Source organism: Symphalangus syndactylus, chromosome 2, assembly GCF_028878055.3.
Source record: "Symphalangus syndactylus isolate Jambi chromosome 2, NHGRI_mSymSyn1-v2.1_pri, whole genome shotgun sequence".
Classification (NCBI taxonomy): domain Eukaryota; kingdom Metazoa; phylum Chordata; class Mammalia; order Primates; family Hylobatidae; genus Symphalangus; species Symphalangus syndactylus.
The window spans coordinates 23458919-23476654 of record NC_072424.2 but is presented as its reverse complement, the minus strand read 5'-3'; the positions used below and the strand labels follow the sequence as shown (position 1 = coordinate 23476654).

Sequence of the window (17736 nt, the reverse complement as noted above, 5' to 3'; positions counted from 1 at the left end):
GATTTTGGGATTGTTTCTGCTAGGCACACCAGAGATATCACTGTTCCAAAATCCTCATCGTAAATGATCACTGCAGAGATGTTTTATTATTGTTGTGTTGTGTTTTGTTTAATTTAAAGCCTAAGTCAATAAAGAAAAGCTTCCTTGTTTTTGCCCTGTGTTTGTGGTAAGTTGTGTTGTAGTCTACCACTTTATTAAATGTATAGTCCTTTAAGGGTACCAGTTTTATGCCTGTGTTTGCGGGTGTCACAGTTCCAAAACCTACCTCTCAAGATCCACACTTCATTTCCATCCCCACTTAAAATGCAAACCCTTTGGTTACAGAGAGGAGTAAATCTTGCCTCCCTCCCACAGTATCTGGATTGCTGTAGCATCAAGAAGTGTGTTTACCACTCCGGTTTTCAGATCGTTCTTTATTTTGGACCCTGGTGAATTTCCTTAGTATAAGTTCAATTATTTTTTAAAGGAATTTTTAAAAAGTCACATTTATATGCAACAAAATTCACCATTTTAAGTGTATAGTTCAGTGAGCCAGCTTGAGGTTTAACTTGCTCTTTTTCTAGTTTTAAAGTAGAGACTTAGGTCACTTTTCAAACTTAAGCATTTAATCTTATCAGTTTTTCTTTGAGCACTGCTTTAGCTGCATCTCGTAAGTTATAATAAGTTGTGATTCAATTTAAAATAATTTCCATTGTGATATTTCACTTTACCTATTACTTAGAAGTATATCATTTACTTTCTGAATATTAGAGGGTTTTCTGTTTAAAATTATCTAGTTGATGTCTTGTTTAATTTCATTGTGGTGAAAGAATATAAAATACATGATGAACATAAAATGTGTGATTTCCATTCTTATAAATTTATTAAGACTTGTTTAATGACTCAGAAATGGTCTACCTTGGAATTTGTTCCATGTACATTGGTTAAGAATGTGCTTTCATGGTTGTTGGGTGGATCATTCTGTAAATATCAATTAGGTCAAGCTTGTTGCTTGGGTTATTCAGGTCTTCCATAGCCTTAATGGGGTTTGTTTTGCTTTGTTTTGTTTTCTGTTTTTGGTCTACTTTGCCTATCAGTTACAGTGAGAGGAGACCTGCAATCTCCAATTATAATGTTGGACTTGTCTGTTTCTTCTTTCGGTTCTTTTTTTTTTTTTTTTTTCCGAGAAGGAGGCTCACTCTGTTCCCCAGGCTGGAATGCAGTGGCGTGATCTTGGCTCACTGCAACCTCCACCTCCTGGGTTCAAGCAATTCTCCTGCCTCAGCCTCCCAAGTAGCTGAGATTACAGGTGCCAGCCACCATGTCCAGCTAATTTTTGTATTTTAGTAGAGACAGGGTTTCATCGTGTTTGCCAGGCTGGTATCGAACTCCTGACCTCAAGTGATCTGCCCGCCTCAGCCTCCCAAAATGCTAGGATTATAGGCGTGAGCCATCGCACCCAGCCTTTCTTTCAGGTCTATCACCTCTTTTTGCTATATTTGTATGAGAGCTTTATTATTAGGAGCATATACATTTAAAATTATGTCTTATTGATAGATTGATCTGTCATTATGAATGTCTGCATTCATTCCTGATAGTATTTCTTTTTCTAAATATTTTTCTGGATGTGTCTGCTATTAACATAGCCACTCTGGCTTTTTAAAATTAGTGTTTTTATGGTACATATTTTTTCTTTTTTTTTTTTTTAACTTTTAGATGTTATGTTTCCTTATACTTAATGTGGGTGTCTTATAGGGAGCATATATCTGGGTCTTGATTTATTATTTAATCTGATAATCTCAACCTTTTTGTTGGAGTGTTTAGACCATTTACATTTAATGTAATTATAGACATTATTTGATTTGCTATACCATCTTTTCATTTGTTTTATATGTGAGCCATCTTTTCATTGTTCTTTTTTCGTCTTTGACCATTTTCTTTAGTACTGAATACTTTTTTTGTATTTCATTATATCTATTGGCTTTTTAGTTATACCTCTTAAAATTTTTTTTCTGTTTTATGTAGGATTTATAATATACATCTTTAACTTATCACAGATTACCTTCAAATAGTATTTTACCACCTCATGGGTAATGTAGAAACCTTACAAGAGTATATTTTCATTTCTGTCTCCTAATTTTTATGCTATTGTTTTTATACATATAATTTTACATGTTAGAAACCCTATAATACATTGGGTTTGTTGTTGTTTGTTTTTACCTTATTGCTGCTGGCTGGGGTCAGCAAACATTTTCTGTAAAGGGCTAGATAGTACAGGCATACCTTGGAGATACTGTGGCTTTGGTTCCAGACCACCACAATAATACAAATATGCGAGAAGTGGATACCACAATAAAGTGAGTCACACAAGTCTTTTGGCTTCCCAGTGCATGTAAAAGTTCTGCTTATACCACACTGTAGTCTGTTAAGTGTGCAATAGTTTTATGTCTAAAAAAAATACATACCTTAATTTTAAAATGCTTTATTACTTAGCAAAGAGTTGGAACCAACCCAAATGTCCAACAACAATAGACTGGATTAAGAAAATGTGGCACATATACACCATGGAATACTATGCAGCCATAAAAAATGATGAGTTCGTGTCCTTTGTGGGGACATGGATGAAACTGGAAACCATCATTCTCAGTAAACTATCTCAAGGACAAAAAACCAAACACCACATGTTCTCACTCATAGGTGGGAATTGAACAATGAGAACTCATGGACACAGGAAGGGGAACGTCACACTCCGGGGACTGTTGTGGGGTGGGGGGAGGGGGGAGGGACAGCATTAGGAGATACACCTAGTGCTAAATGACGAGTTAATGGGTGCAGGAAATCAACATGGCACATGGATACATATGTAACAAACCTGCACATTGTGCACATGTACCCTAAAACCCTAAAGTATAATAAAAAAAATAAATAATTAAAAAAATGCTTTATTACTAAAAAATGCTAACAATCATTTGAGCATTCAGTGAGTCATAATATTTTTGCTGGTGGAAGGTCTTTTCTTATTGATGACGGATCAGGGGTCAGGTGCTGAAGCTTAGGGTGGCTGTGGCAGTTTCTTAAAACAACAGTGAAGATTGCAACATCAGTCGACTCTTCCTTTAATGAAAGATTTCTCTATAGTGTGTGATGCTTTTTGACAGCATTTTATGCACAGTAGAACTTCTTTGAAAATTGGGAGTCAGTCCTCTCAAACCCTGCTCTGCTTTAACAACTTAAGTTTATATAATATTCTAAGTCCATTGTTGTTATTTCAACAATTTTCACAGTGTCTTCACCAGGAGTAGATTCCATCTCATTTCCTGAGATGCAATCTTTGCTCATCCATAAGAAGAAATTGCTCATCTGTTCAAGTTTTATCGTGAGATTGCAGCAATACAGTCATGTCTTCAGGCCTCACTTCACTTTTAATTCTGGTTCTCTTGCTATTTCTACCACATCTGCGGTTCCTTCCTCCATTGAAGTCTTGAACCTCTCCAAGTCATCCATGAGGGTTGGAATCGACTTCTTCCAAATTCCTGTTAATATTTATATTTTGACCTCCCATGAATCATGAATGTTCTTAATGGCACCTAGAATGGTGAATCCTTTCCAAAAGATTTTCAATTTACTTAGTCCAGATCCATCCATCCAGAGGACCCACTTTCAATGCCAGTTATAGCCTTATGAAATGTATTTCTTCGATAATAAGGCTTGAAAGTTGAAATTACTCCTTGATCCATTTTCTGAAAAATAGATGTTGTGTTAGCAGGCATGAAAGCAACATTAATCTTTTTGTACATGTCCGTCAGAGCTCTTGGGTGACCAGGTATATTGCCAGTGAGCAGTAATACTTTGAAAGGAATTATTTTTCTTAGCAGTAGGTCTCAACAATGGGCTTAAAATATTTGGTCCACTGTTCTGTAAACAGATGTGCTGTCATCTAAACTTTGTAGTTTCATTTATAGAGCACAGGCAGAGTAGATGTAGCATACTTCTTAAGGGACTTAGGGTTTTCAGAATGGTAAATGAACATTGGCATCAATTTAAATCACTAGCTGTATTAGCCCCCAACAAGAGAGTCAGCCTATTTTTTGAAGCTTTGAAGCCAGGCATCGACTTCTCCTCCCTGGCTACAAAAGTCCTAGATGGCATCTTCTTTCGATATAAGGCTGTTTCATCTACATTGAAAATCTGTTGTTTAGTGTAGCCACCTTCATCAATGATACTATGTAGATCTCTTGGATAACTTGTGCAGCTTCTACATCAGCATTTGCTACTTCACCTCGTACTCTTTTTTTTTTTTTTTTGAGATGGAGTCTCGCTCTGTCGCCCAGGCTGGAGTGCAGTGGCGCAATCTGGGCTCACTGCAAGCTCCGCCTCCCGGGTTCACGCCATTCTCCTTTCTCAGCTTCTCCGAGTAGCTGGGACTACAGACACCCACCACCACACCCGGCTAATTTTTTGTATTTTTAGTAGAGACGGGGTTTCACCTGGTCTCGATCTCCTGACCTCGTGATCCACCCGCCTCGGCCTCCCAAAGTGCTGGGATTACAAGCATGAGCCACTGCGCCCGGCCGTACTCTTATGTAACGGAGTGGCATCTTTCCTCGTACCTCGTGAACCAACCTCTGCTAGCTTCCAACTTTTCTTCTATAGTTTCCTCACCTCTCTCAGCCTTCATAGAATCGAGGATAGTTAGGGACTTGCTTTTGATTAGACTTTGGCTTCAGGGAATGTTGTGGCTGGTTTAATCTTCTATCCAGACCACTGAAACTTTATCCATATCAGCAATAAGGCTGTTTTGCTTTCTTATTATTTGTGTGTTCACTGGAGTAGCACTTTTAATTTGCTTCAAGATATATTTCTTTGCATTCACCACTTGGCTGACTGGTGCAATAGGCCTAGCTTTCAGACTATCTTGGCTTTTGACATGCCTTCCTCACTAAGCTTAATCATTTCTAGCTTTTGATTTAAAATGAGAGATGTAGGCCAGGCACGGTGGCATATGCCTATAATTCCAACACATTAAGAGGCCAAGGCAGGAGGATTGCTTGAACCCAGGAGGTGGAGGTTGTAGAGATCACACCACTGTACTCCGTCCTGGATGACAGAGCAAGACCGTTTCTCAAAATAAAATGAGAGGTGCACTTCTTTTTGTTTGAGCTCATAGAAGCCATAGTACGGTTATTAATTGGCCTAATTTCAATACTGTTGTGTCTCAGAGAATAGGGAGGTCTGAGGAGAGGGAGAGAGGTGGGGGAATGGCTGGTCAGTGGAGCAGTCAGAACACACATAACACTAATAAATTGTTTGCTGTCTTATATGGGTGTGGTTTGTGATGCCCCCAAACAATTACAATAGTTACAGCAAATATCACTGATCACAGATCACCATAACAGATATAATAATCATGGAAAAGTTTGAAATATTTTGAGAATTAGCAAAGTGTGACACAGAGAAACAAAGTAAGCACGTGCTGTTGGAAGAAATTGGTGTTGCTAGACTTGCTCCATGTAAGTTTGCCATATGCCTTCAATTTATAAAAAACACAATATCTAGGAAGTTCAATAAAGTGAAGTGCAATAAGATGAGGTATGCCTGTAAATATTTTGGGCTTTCCAGACTATAGGGTTTCTGTTGCAACTGCTCACCTCTACCATTATAGCATGAAAGCAGCTATAGAAAATACACATAAATGAGGCCTGTAATCCCAACGCTTTGGGAGCCTGAGGTGGATGGATCACTCGAGGTCAGGAATTTGAGACCAGCTTGGCCAACATGGCAAAACACTGTCTCTACTAAAAATACAAAAATTAGCCAGGACTACGCATGCCTGTACTCCCAGCTACTTGGGAGGCTGAGACAGGAGAATCTCTTGAACCCGGGAGGGGGAGGTTACAGTGAGCTGAGATTGTGCCACTGCACTCCAGCCTGGGCAACAGAGTGAGACTGTCTCAAAAAAAAAGGAAAAGAAAATACACATAAATGAATGTGTGTGGCTGTGTACCAATATAACTATATTTATCCTCATGCTCTAGCTTGCCAACCCTTGCTTTACACTGTCAGTTACCTTCTAAAGAAATTAAAAATCATAACAATATCTATTACGTTTATTCACATCCTGGTGCCCTTTCTTCTTTATGTAGAATCAAATTTCATTCTGGTATCATATTTCTTCTTTCTAAATAATTTCCTTTAATTTTTTTATAGCACAGGTCTAACAGCAATGAATTATGCAATTCATGTTGCATAATTCATTGCTGTTAGACCTGTGCTATAAAATAGCAATGAATTATGTCAGTTTTTAGTTGTCTGAAAAAGTGTTTTGTTTTTGAAATATACTTTTGCTGGGTATATAAATCCATGTTAGATAACTTCTTTTTTCTTCAGCACTTTAATGAAGTCACTCAGTTATCTTCTGGCTTGTATAGTTTCTCTGGCTGCCTTCAAGATTTTTTCATTGTCTTTAATTTTTAGCAGTTTGATGTTTCTAGAAGTGATTTTCTTTATATTTATCTTTTGGGGGGTCTCTTAATTTCTCTGATCCTTTTTTTCTTTTTTTTAAAATCAGTTTTGGTCTGTCTCCTCAAGTGGGCTGAAAAAAAGGAAAAAGAAAATCATAGTTTAGAAAACGAATTTTGGAAAATTTTCAGCCATCATTTCTTCAAATATTTATCCTACTCCATGCTCCCCTCCTCCCCTTTCCTTCTGGGACTCAAATTACAGATATATTTAACCATTTTATTTGTTCACGGCACTTGGATGCTCTGCTTTTTTATTTTTTGTCTTTCATTTTGGATAATTTCTATTGACCTATCTTTAAGTTCACTGATTCTTTTCTCAGCCCTGTCTAGTGTGCTCAATGCCTGTTGAAGAAATTCTTTGTCTTTAATATCATGTTTTTTATTTCTAGCATTTTCATGTAACTCTTTGTTCTGGTTTCCATCTCTCTACTCACTTTTTTTTTTTTTTGAGACAGAGTCTCGCTCTGTCACCCAGGCTGGAGTGTAGTGGCGCGATCTCAGCTCACTGCAACTTCTGCCCCCTGGGTTCACGCGATTCTCCTGCCTCATCCTCCTGAGTAGTTGGGATTACAGGCACCCACCACCGTGGCTGGCTAATTTTTGTATTTTTTTAGTGGAAACAGGGTTTCATCATGTTGGCCAGGCTGGTCTTGAATTCCTGACCTCAGGTGATCCGCCTGCCTCAGCCTCCCCAAGTGTGGGGATTACTGGCATGAGCCACTGCACCCAGCTCTGCTGACATTTTTTATCTTTTGATGCATTTTGTCTACCTTTTCCATGAAATCCTTTAACATAGTAGTCATAGTTACTTTCAATTCCTTGTCTGACAGTTCTGACATTCAAGTCTAGGTCTGTTAATAGCTTTGTGAGTCTGTTAACAGCTTTTTTTCATTCTTGTCTGTGTGTTTTGTATTTCTTGATTGTATGCCAAATATTGTCTGTAAAATAAACTTAGATAAGTCATACTTCTATCCAGAAATAGGCACATTTTCTGTGTCCAGTCATTAGTGTGGAGGGAGGTTGGGGCAGTCTAGTCAGTGGCTGAACTGGGTTTGGATTTGTTGATGCTATACTTACAATGCACCAGACTTCCATTCACTGCAGGAGTGGGCTGCTGCGCTTTGTGCTTCATGTGAGGCCTGAATTGTGGAAAGGTTTTTCCTTAGTGTTTCCCTCCATGCTCAGATTTCAGCAAGTCTTCATATCTGTGCCACAGAAGGAATCTGACCCATGCTCTTTTTGACCTCCCCTAGTGATTGACTGTTGCTTGTTATAGCTCGTCATGGAGTAAGAGGGTGTTTTTTTAGTTTTCATCCTCCAGCCTGGGTCTTGGGCCCTGAGCTCATAGACTCCAGGGGTGGATGGATTTCTCAGTAATTCAGCCCCCTTCCCCAGTAGTGGCAGATCTCTGCTTTGTATCGGTGCAAGATCCTGGACTGAGCTCATTTTCTGCCCTTCCTCGAGTGGGAGACAGTGCTTGCTTTCACCTTTCTACCAAAGGCAGTGCATCTTTTCTTGGGCCTCTTCCCATTGAACTTATGACTTTCACGTAAGAGAAGGGCTTATGTATCAGAGAAGTCTGTGACTTTGTGCCACATACAGAGTCTCTCAGTTCTCTTGCCCTGCCCCAGTCTTTTTAGTTAGCACCTAGTAGAGACCCTTGGAGAAGAGCAAGGAAGCGAGTATGGACTTCTTTTGTGTCTGTTGATTGCTTTGTTTCTCAAATGCTACTCTTGGACTTTAAGAATTCATTAAAATTTCAGCTGTTTTCTTTTTTTTCTTTTCTTTCTTTCTTTTTTTTTTTTTTTAGATGGTGTCTTGCTCTGTCGCCCAGGCTGGAGTGCAGTGGTGTGATCTTGGCTGACTGCAACCTCCGCCTCCCGGGTTCAAGCGATTCTCCTGCCTCAGCCTCCCAAGTAGTTGGGATTACAGGTGCCCACCACCACACCTGGCTAATTTTTGTATTTTTAGTAGACACAGGGTTTCACCATTTTGGTCAGGCTGGTCTTGAACTCCTGACCTCGTGATCTGCCCGCCTCAGCCTCCCAAAGTGCTGGGATTACAGGCATGAGCCACCGCACCAGGCCTCAGCTGTTCTCTTTTTACCTGCTGGGATGGCTAGTTTTCTGTGTCAACTTGACTGGGCCATGGGATGTCCAGATATGTAATTAAACAGTATTTCTGGGTGTTTCTGTGAGGGTGTCTTCAGAAGAGATTTGCATTTGAATTGGTGAACTAAGTAAAGCAGAGGGCCCTGTCTAGTAGGGGTAGGCATCATCCAGTCTGTTGAGGACTTGAATAGAACAAAAGGCAGGGGAAGGTTGGAATTGCCCCCTCTCTGCTTGAGCTGAGACATCTATCCTGCCCTTGGCACTCCTGGTTCTCAGGGGTTCAGACCTGGATTCCTGGGTCTCCACCTTGCCCATGGCAGACTGTGGGACTTCTCAGCCTCCTATCTAATTAATAAATCTCTTCATACACACACACACACACACACACACCCTATGTATCCTTCTGTTTCTCTACAGAACCATATCTAATACACCTGCTTTTATGATGATTACCTATCGATTCTGTATTCTGCCAAAACTGAAAACAGTTCATTTTTCCATCTCTTCTCAGAGAGGCTTGTCACCCATTAGTTCTCTAATGGGCTCAAGAAGTTATGCATTTTTTTTTTTCTCACTGTTAGGATGGAATTGATATTCTGTTGAAACTTTCTATACCTAAGTGAAAACTTGTTTTGAGGTTATTTTCTCTACTTACTTTTGCTAGAAATGGAACACTCTGTATCTAGTTAAGACACATAAACTGACTTGTGATACCATAATGTTGTGTTGAATTTTATATATTCTTAGAAAATCATCTGTCAAGGTGTTGACTAATGGCAAAGCATTTAATAAATCAGCATTCATGTATTCAGGTGCTCTGAATTATCTGACTTTTAAATTCTTACTTTATAAATGAGAATATTGGGGCATGAAAAAGTAAACTCTCCTAACCCCAAATTATTACATTATTAAGGACAGGACTTAGAGGCCAGATATCTTAAGTCATTGATATTCTTTGGCTCACAGAATTGGCAGTATAACCTAAAGGTAATAACTAGGTGATTTTCTTTTATATCAATTAAATATGTCAGTTTTCAAATATTCACAAGTACCTACTGTGCAGGGAAAGAACACGCCATACAAAAGATGTAGTCCAGGCCTTTAAGAAGCTTTCATTTAATGGGAACTCAAGAAGTGTACATGTAAGGGGGGAAGTAGCAGTACAGTACAAGATAATACATACATATCAGTGAATGATATTGCCAAAAAGTGCTATTGATAGAGCAATACTTCATTTCTGCAAACATCTGCTGATCTACTGAAAACAGATGAGGGAGAACAGGATGCCTGGTGGTCAGGATAGAAGAGAAAGACCTTGAGTTGAGCCTTGAACAGTATTCAATATCAAAGGGTTAAGAGAGGAGAGCAATTGAGGAGGGGAGAATAGTTGCAGCACAAATGACGGTGTACAAGATGAACACAGTCAGTAAAGAGCAGACTGGTCTGGATGGAGAGGAGGATTTGCATCATTTGGGATTATGTCATTTAGACCCTTGAAAGCCAGGATTGAGTAAAGCCGCAGTGAAGCGACTGGCTCGTATGGAGGCTTTATTTTAAGAAGATTAATCTGGTAGTGACATGTGCCAAAAACTGAATAGGTAGAAATGAGATGCAGAGAACCCAGTTAGAACTGAGTCTGGTGCAGTAATGCAGGATTGAGGCAATAAACACCAAACTACAGTATCACCAGATAATGGATGTTTGAACGGACGGTTTAAAGGAAAATTGATGGTATTTGGTAATTTATTAGATAATCCAGAGCCATGGAATTAGAGGGGAAAATGACTAACCATGGTCATCAAATGGTTTTTCTTAATGAATCTGAATTTTGGTGTAAGAGCAGCATTTTCTTAGGCCTTGCCTAGTTGGTACAGTTGCCTATGATAATGACTCCCACCATGTTTGTTCCTCTTTTAATAGCTGTGAGCCCCCCACCAGCCAAACAATGAGCTTCTTAAAAAGGACAATGCCTTTTCACTTCTCTCCAAGTGCTTGGCAAATAGGAGGCCTTTTGAAGTTACTCTATAGTTAGGGGTTCCCAGTTAGTATTTGAAATATTAAGTCATGCCTGTGGTTGACAGCATGGCCTCTCGTGTTGTAGATTTTCCTGGCCCTACTGCTCATCATCAGCTATTAACCTTAGGCAAGTTAATGAAGTTTTCTAAGCCCCAGTCTACTCATTTATAAAGTGGGATTATTAATAATGTCTACTTTGTAAAATTATGAAGCCCGAGTTAGGTCATTCAGATAGTGTTTAGTCTGATTCTTAGAACCTAGTAAACAGTCAGTAAACAGAAGCAAATGCCACATGCCTGATTTATATCCAAGAGGAGAAAGGTACATCTGAAATTTTCATGATTTATGGATTCAAATTATACATTTCAAAGATGCTTTATAAGCTATTGTTTTGGTAAGAAGAATTGAGCTGAAACAAAGAATTTTCTGACAGCAGTGATTATTAAATGGTGAAATAGGCTATTGATGTCTTTAGAGGATATAGATGTTCACCTTTTGCATATAAGTTCACGAAAATTCACTAAGTAGATATGTCTATCTACACAGAGAGAGAGAGAGCATTAAAGTTAGTAAACATCCCCCTCGCTTTTTTTTTGAGACAGGGTCTTACTCTGTTGCCTAGGCTGGAGTGCAGTGGTGCAATCGTGGCTCGCTGCAGTCTCAACATCCTGGGCTCAAGCGATCCTCTCACTCAGCCTCCTGAGTGGCTGAGGTGTGCACCACCACACCCAGCTAATTTTAAATTTTTTTTTTTGTAAAGGTGAGGTTTCATCATGTTGCCCAGGCTGGTCTCAAACTCCTGAGCTCAAGCAATCTGCTCACTTCAGCCTCCAAAAATGCTGGGATTGCAGGCGTGAGCCACCACGCCTGGCCAGTAAACCCCATTCATTTACATCATCTTATTTGTCCCTCCAACAATCCTGCAAAGTAGGTAGGTTCTGTCTTTATTTGTTATTTAGGTGAAGAACTTGAAGTGGTGTTGAGGAATAGGTGTTTTGCCAAGAGTCACGCAGCTGGAATGGCAGAGCTATATACTCTTCTGATTCCACCAATGCTGCTGACATCACATCTGGAGAAAAGTGCTCTGAGGCACAGATGTCTAGTGGGAGGGATGAGACACAGGCTGCAATGCCTAAAGATAATCGGGAATAAAAGCAGAAAACAAGACGTTTGTTTCTGTTAAAATGAGACAGAAAATAAGGCGTTTGTGGTTTGGGATTGAGCACTTGGAGAAGTGGGGAGCGATTTGATTTGGGTGAGACTGCTCTTGGAATGCTGCATCTGCTTCTGGACTACTCATTACTAGGCTTATAGAAACTAGCTGGAGGAGGTTCAAAGAAAAGCTCTAAAATGATTAACTGGCTGACGGGATTGATATATAAGAAATATTAAAAGAATTAAATGTGTATAGCTCAGCTAAGCGAAGATGAAAGAGACCAGCTAAATGTATACAAATATCTGAAACGTGCAAACTTTAAAAAGAGGGATTAATTATTTATCATGATATACGGGGGCACAATATGCAGTCATAGGATGAAAATTTCAGCTGAGTATCGAGAAGAATTCCCCGATAGTGAATCTGTTAAGGCTGTCTGTAGCATGGCCTTTCCCTGGAGAGGCAATAGAAATTTCAAGCCTTACGATTTTAAAACTTTCTTGGGAACTAGGTATTAGATGATGTTAGAGAATTATTATTAATTTGGTCAGGTATGATAATCGTATTGTAGTTCTATAAGAAAAATTTTATTTTTTAGAGTTACATACCCTGAAATATAAGCATAGAATATGATGTAAGAGATTTGCTTTGAAATACTACAGTAAGGAAAGAAAGGAGGGAGGAAGAAAAGAAAGGAAGGGGAAGAAAGGGAAAAAGAGGCAAAGAAGGAGGAGAAGGTAAGAGAAAAGGAATGAAGGAAGAAGGCTGGGCACTGTGGTTCATGCCTATAATCCCAGCATTTGGGAGGCCAAGTTGGGAGGATCACTTAAGCCCAGGAGTTCAAGGCTGCAGTGAGCTGTGATTGCGCCACTGCACTCCAGCCTGGGTGGCAGAGTGAAGCCCTGTCTCTAAAAAAAAAAATAAGTTAAAAAGAAAGAAAAGGATAGATGAAGTGTGGCAAGATGTTGGTAATGTTGAACCTAAAGGAAGTTAATATGTGAGTTCACTTTCCTCTTCAATCTTCTTTATGTGTGTTTGCCAACTTTCATAATAAAAAATTTAAATTATATTTTCCTGATCAAAACTTAGTAGCAATATTAATCCCTGGGCTTCATGACTGGAACAGCCTCATTACCACATGGGCAGAGTTCTGGCTGACCAGGGACCACAGTGGTTCACCATCTTGCTCTGGTAATGTAGTCTGGGCTGAAGGGCCCTTTCTAAGGTTGTAGATAGAAATCCAGGAAACTTCTTAGAATTGCAGACCTCTCAGGGTACCTGCAGGAGGTGGGTCTACTAAGGTGAAAAAGCAGAGGGCAGAGGTCATGATTAGTAGCTGACCCCCCCTGCTTTTCTGTCCCTCATTCGTGGAAAATAGTAGACATTGAGTGGAGCTCTAAGTGTCTTTGGAATAGCAAAACACTAGTTTTCTTTTGCTTTTCTTTTTCTTTTTTTTTTTTTTTTGGAGACAGTCTTGCTCTGTCGCCCAGGCTGGAGTGCAATGGCGCAATCTCGGCTCACTGAACTCCACGTCCTGGGTTCAAGCGACTCTCCTGCCTCAGCCTCCCGAGTAGCTGGGATTACAGGTGCCCACCACCACGCCCAGCTAATTTTCGTATTTTTAGTAGAGATGAGGTTTCACCATGTTGTCCAGGCTGGTCTTGAACTCCTGGCCTCAAGTCATCCGCCTGCCTTGGCCTCCCAAAGTCCTGGGATTACAGGTGTGAGCCACCACACCCAGCTACAAAACCCTATTTTTCTTGAATGGAGAAACACTTTCCCCTTATTTATTGAGTTTGGGAAGCAAGAAGAGGGGTAATTCATTAAGTGAAAGTTCCCAAAAACCAGAAAACATCGATAAAGCGGAGGCTTTATTTTTTTAAGGAAGAATTTTTTAAACTGTCTTCTTTTGAGCCTCTTTAGGAAGACCTCACGTCCTTGCCGTAAATGTTGAGAGTGGGAAATCCAGGGAGGTTTTGGAATGCATGCCTTATGTCTGCTTTTTTGTTTGTTAGAGAAATATAAATATTTTATCTAGGTTTTGCTGATGGCAGTCAAGCATGAACACAACCCACTGTTTGAGGAGCTGTAATTTCTGAATTTCTCCAGAGTGCACATCTAGGCCAGCAAATGGCAGTAAGAGTGAGGTGGATTTAGCTCAGTGTAAGAATGAACTCCGGAACCACTGGCTCTGACTGAAAGTGAAGCAGTAGCTGCATTGTGGGAAAGCTGGCTGGAGTCTCTCATAAGCAGGCATTCTTTTTCTCCAGCCCGTCACTGTGTTGGTTCGGGCCCACAGTAAGCCTCCTGGCCTCTAGGCTGTAACCCCCACCATCCTCCTCTGCCTCACCTCCAGAGTGATTGTTCTGAAGCACAACTGGCTGTCATTCCCCATCCTGAACTCCTAGCATCTACAGGAACTCCATCCCTTGTGCCCCACACCATGCCTCACACATAGACATTCCTAATGAAGATTTGATTGAATTCTTGTAACCTCAGTGCCTCCCACTCTTCTAGTTGCCTCTCTGTGTGCCTTTGTACATTTATTTATTTATTTATTTATTTATTTATTGACAGGGTCTTACTCTATCACCCAGGCTGGAGTGTAGTGGCACCATCTCAGCTCACTGCAACCTCTACCTCCCAGACTCAAGCAATCCTCCCACCTCAGCCTCCCGAGTAGCTGGGACCACAGGCACATGCCACCATGCCCAGTTAATTTATTGTAATTTTTGTAGAGATGGGGTTTCATCGTGTTGCCCAGGCTGGTCTTGAACTCCTGGACTCAGGCGATTCGCCCGCCTCAGTCTCCCAAAGTGCTGGGATTACAGGCATGAGCCACCATGCCCAGCCGCTAGCACTCATCTTAATCATACATTTACTTATCTGTCTTTCCCACTGGACTGCGGGCTCTTTGAGAGTAAATGCCATGTTTTCACCTTTATTTCCCCAGTTTGTGGCACATTCTAGGCACTCGTCATCATCACATAAACCTCTGGAGCTGTGATATTACAATCGTGAAAAGATGATGAGCACTCAACAAGTTTCAGTGAGTAAACAAAGGCTTTCATTCAGCACAAATTTATTGACTACCCTGACTCTGGCCTGCCTTCCTGTCTGTGGTTCAAGGAGAGCATAGTCCACAGAACCAGAGACCTGGCTACTCTGGAAGTTAGACTTAAGCCCACCCTGGTCCTTGAATGGGGAAACATTTCCCTTCATTCCTGTGTTTTAGGGACAGAAAGATGAGTAATGCAGTGATACATGCTGGAAATGTTTATTCCGCTACCCTAAGCTGCCTCTCAACTTGAACAATCCATGAAAGAAACAAGATGGTATATAACTTTTTCTAATTTGTGATGCCTTTGTTTATTTGTTTCCAGTTAGAAGAGGAGGTGGTATTGAATTGTTTGTTTGGTTTGGTTTCTTCTTCAATAAGAAGCATCTTAATATAACTAGTCTGGACATCTGTCCCATTTTCAAAAATTACAAGTTTCGATCATTGCTAAATTGTACAGATCCCAATCTGTCTGCTCTGCATACATTTGCATTTATAAAAGCAGAAGCAGACTAGCAGTCTTTCTAATGCAATCCCCTAAATGCATGAAGTATTAGATTGCTTCTCCCTATTGGTTCATGCATTGCTAAAGGCTTAAAAGGATCATTGATTTGAATTATTTAATGTGTACAGCAGGCTGAGCTTTCTTTCTTTTTTAAGAGAAGAACCTTCAGGGGCATTGCTATAGTTTTTTAATGTTAAATCTCATTTTTCTTTGAAAATAAGAAGTTAAAGCTGTATTCACATAAGCTCCCAAAGTGCCAGATTTTCATTGTGTTTTTAAACGATCTAGGAAATGTTTGATTCTAATGAAACATTATTGCTGAAAATTGGGCTGAAATTGCTGGGCTGAAAATATTGTTATAACTTCACATGATTCTAATGTTGTATTATTTTTATTTTTATTTTTGACCTGATACAGATGAAGTGAAGAGACAAGGAGCAATCCAATGTGTAATAGAAAAAGGCATCCTGGACTGTTGTTGCTGTTTTTGAAATTTAAGCTGGTTTTCAATTAAATTCAGTAAATGGTCCGGGACTATAAATGTTGAACATTTTTTACCATGTAATTTAAATTTTAGTCTTTTTTTTTTTTTTGATGGTTTACATTTTCCCCACGGAAAGCAGCTATGTCACGTCGGCACGATTCATGATGGTAACATCTCGGGGTTATTTTGGTTTGTGTTATGTTCAGAAAGCGGAATGCCAGAAATAAAGAGTGGTTTGTGATGTCTAATATGTCTTCCTTTAACAAATCAAAGGCTCTTATTTAATCCACTTAATGGGACACTACAGAAATTTAAAAAATGGAAGTCCCATCCACAGAAGGCAGGTCCTATGATGTAAAAAGTTTAGGTGGGGGGATTAATAGAGTGATCATATAATTTATGAGCTAAACTGGAGACACTTTTTTTTTTTGGAGATCGAGTCTCACTGTTGCCCAGGCTGGAGTGCAGTGACGTGATTGCAGCTCACTGCAACCTCCATCTCCTGGGTTCAAGCCATTCTCATGCGTCAGCCTCCTGAGTAGCTGGGACTATAGGCGCCCGCCACCACGCCCTCCTAATTTTTGTTTTTTTTGTAGAGATGGGGTTTCACCATGTTGGCCAGGCTTGTCTCAAACTCCTGACCTCAGGTGATCCGCCCACCTCGACCTCCCAAAGTGCTGAGATTACAGGCGTAAGCCAACATGCCTGGCCCAGAGACACTTTCGAGACTGAAGGGGAAGCATGAAAATAATTCATTGATCTACAACTGGGACCATCCAGGGCAAGCCAGGTGCCATTACCACTAGCTAGAAAGCTTGCCAAGGTCTCATTTACCTTTGTATATAGCAAATTCTTCTTTGAATTCTGGAAATTCTGGTAAGTCATTGAGGTAGTTCTGTGCCAAGGAGCAATATGGTAGAATTCTAATATTTCAGGCAGTACAACACTTTCCTGCATTTGTAGCAGGTAAAGGGAGGTCAGGGCAGAAGACAAAACCACTGGGACTCGACAAAGGGCATAAACCTTTGATGATAAATCTGATGTAGCTGATGGTAAATTGTTATCAGCTAAAGATCTTTCATAATAAATAAACTTATCATTTGTAGGAGGGCACAGAAATCCTGGAAAGCTGGGAGTCAGGTTGCCTGTGGCTTTAATTCTGCAATCAGAAATATTAGTCAAGGATATCAGTCTATGAAATAAGTTTTAAATGTTATATGCCACAGATGCGGCTGTCCTATTTTCACTTCCAGTAATTCCTTCTGAATTAATATAACTTAAAAATAGCTGCAGCTTCTCAAATCTGTGGGAATCGTATGTGCTGCTTGCTACACTTGCCTTTTTCCTCAAGGTCTCTTTGAGGTCTTTCAAGAACTCAATTAATTGAGCAACAGTTAGGGGGTCTAAGGCATACAGACGCTGTGCAAAATGCTCCTGAGACACAAAGAGGATGTCCAGCCGCTGCCTTCAGGCACCTGTCTATGATATAGGAGGAGAAACAGAAGAAACACTAATACAACGCTACATAGGTAGGTGCCATTAAACGGGTACATACATTAAAGCCAGGTGGTAGGTGTAAGAAGATTTGTAACATTAGAATTTTCTGCATGTTTGAAATATCTTATAATTTTTAAAAATTAAAAAAGGGAGATACATATATATATAATGTATGTATATGTGTGTACATGCACACACATATACATACATAAATATATACATAAATATGTATATACGTGTGTATATACATAATTATGTGTGTACATATACACACGTATATACATACATAAATATATATGTATCTCCCATACACATATATGTATGTATATGTGTATATGTACATACATATGTATGTATATGTATATGCACATATTTGTATATGTATGTATATGTATGTATGTGTATATGT

At 39.8% G+C, this 17736-nt stretch overlaps 1 protein-coding gene across 2 annotated transcripts in view; it reads left to right on the top strand.

The window, feature by feature from the left end:
* TRUB1 (TruB pseudouridine synthase family member 1) overlaps positions 1-16083 on the top strand; it is a 59562-nt gene extending 43479 nt beyond the window's left edge. The window contains exons 8-10 of one of the 2 annotated variants that reach the window (XR_008652025.2): positions 14737-14832; positions 15019-15118; positions 15764-16083. The gene's annotated coding sequence lies outside the window, so the exon portion shown is untranslated. The remainder of the gene's footprint in view (positions 1-14736; positions 14833-15018; positions 15119-15763) is intronic. The other variant, XR_008652024.2, reaches the window with a different exon arrangement.
* Positions 16084-17736: the final 1653 nt, after the last annotated feature.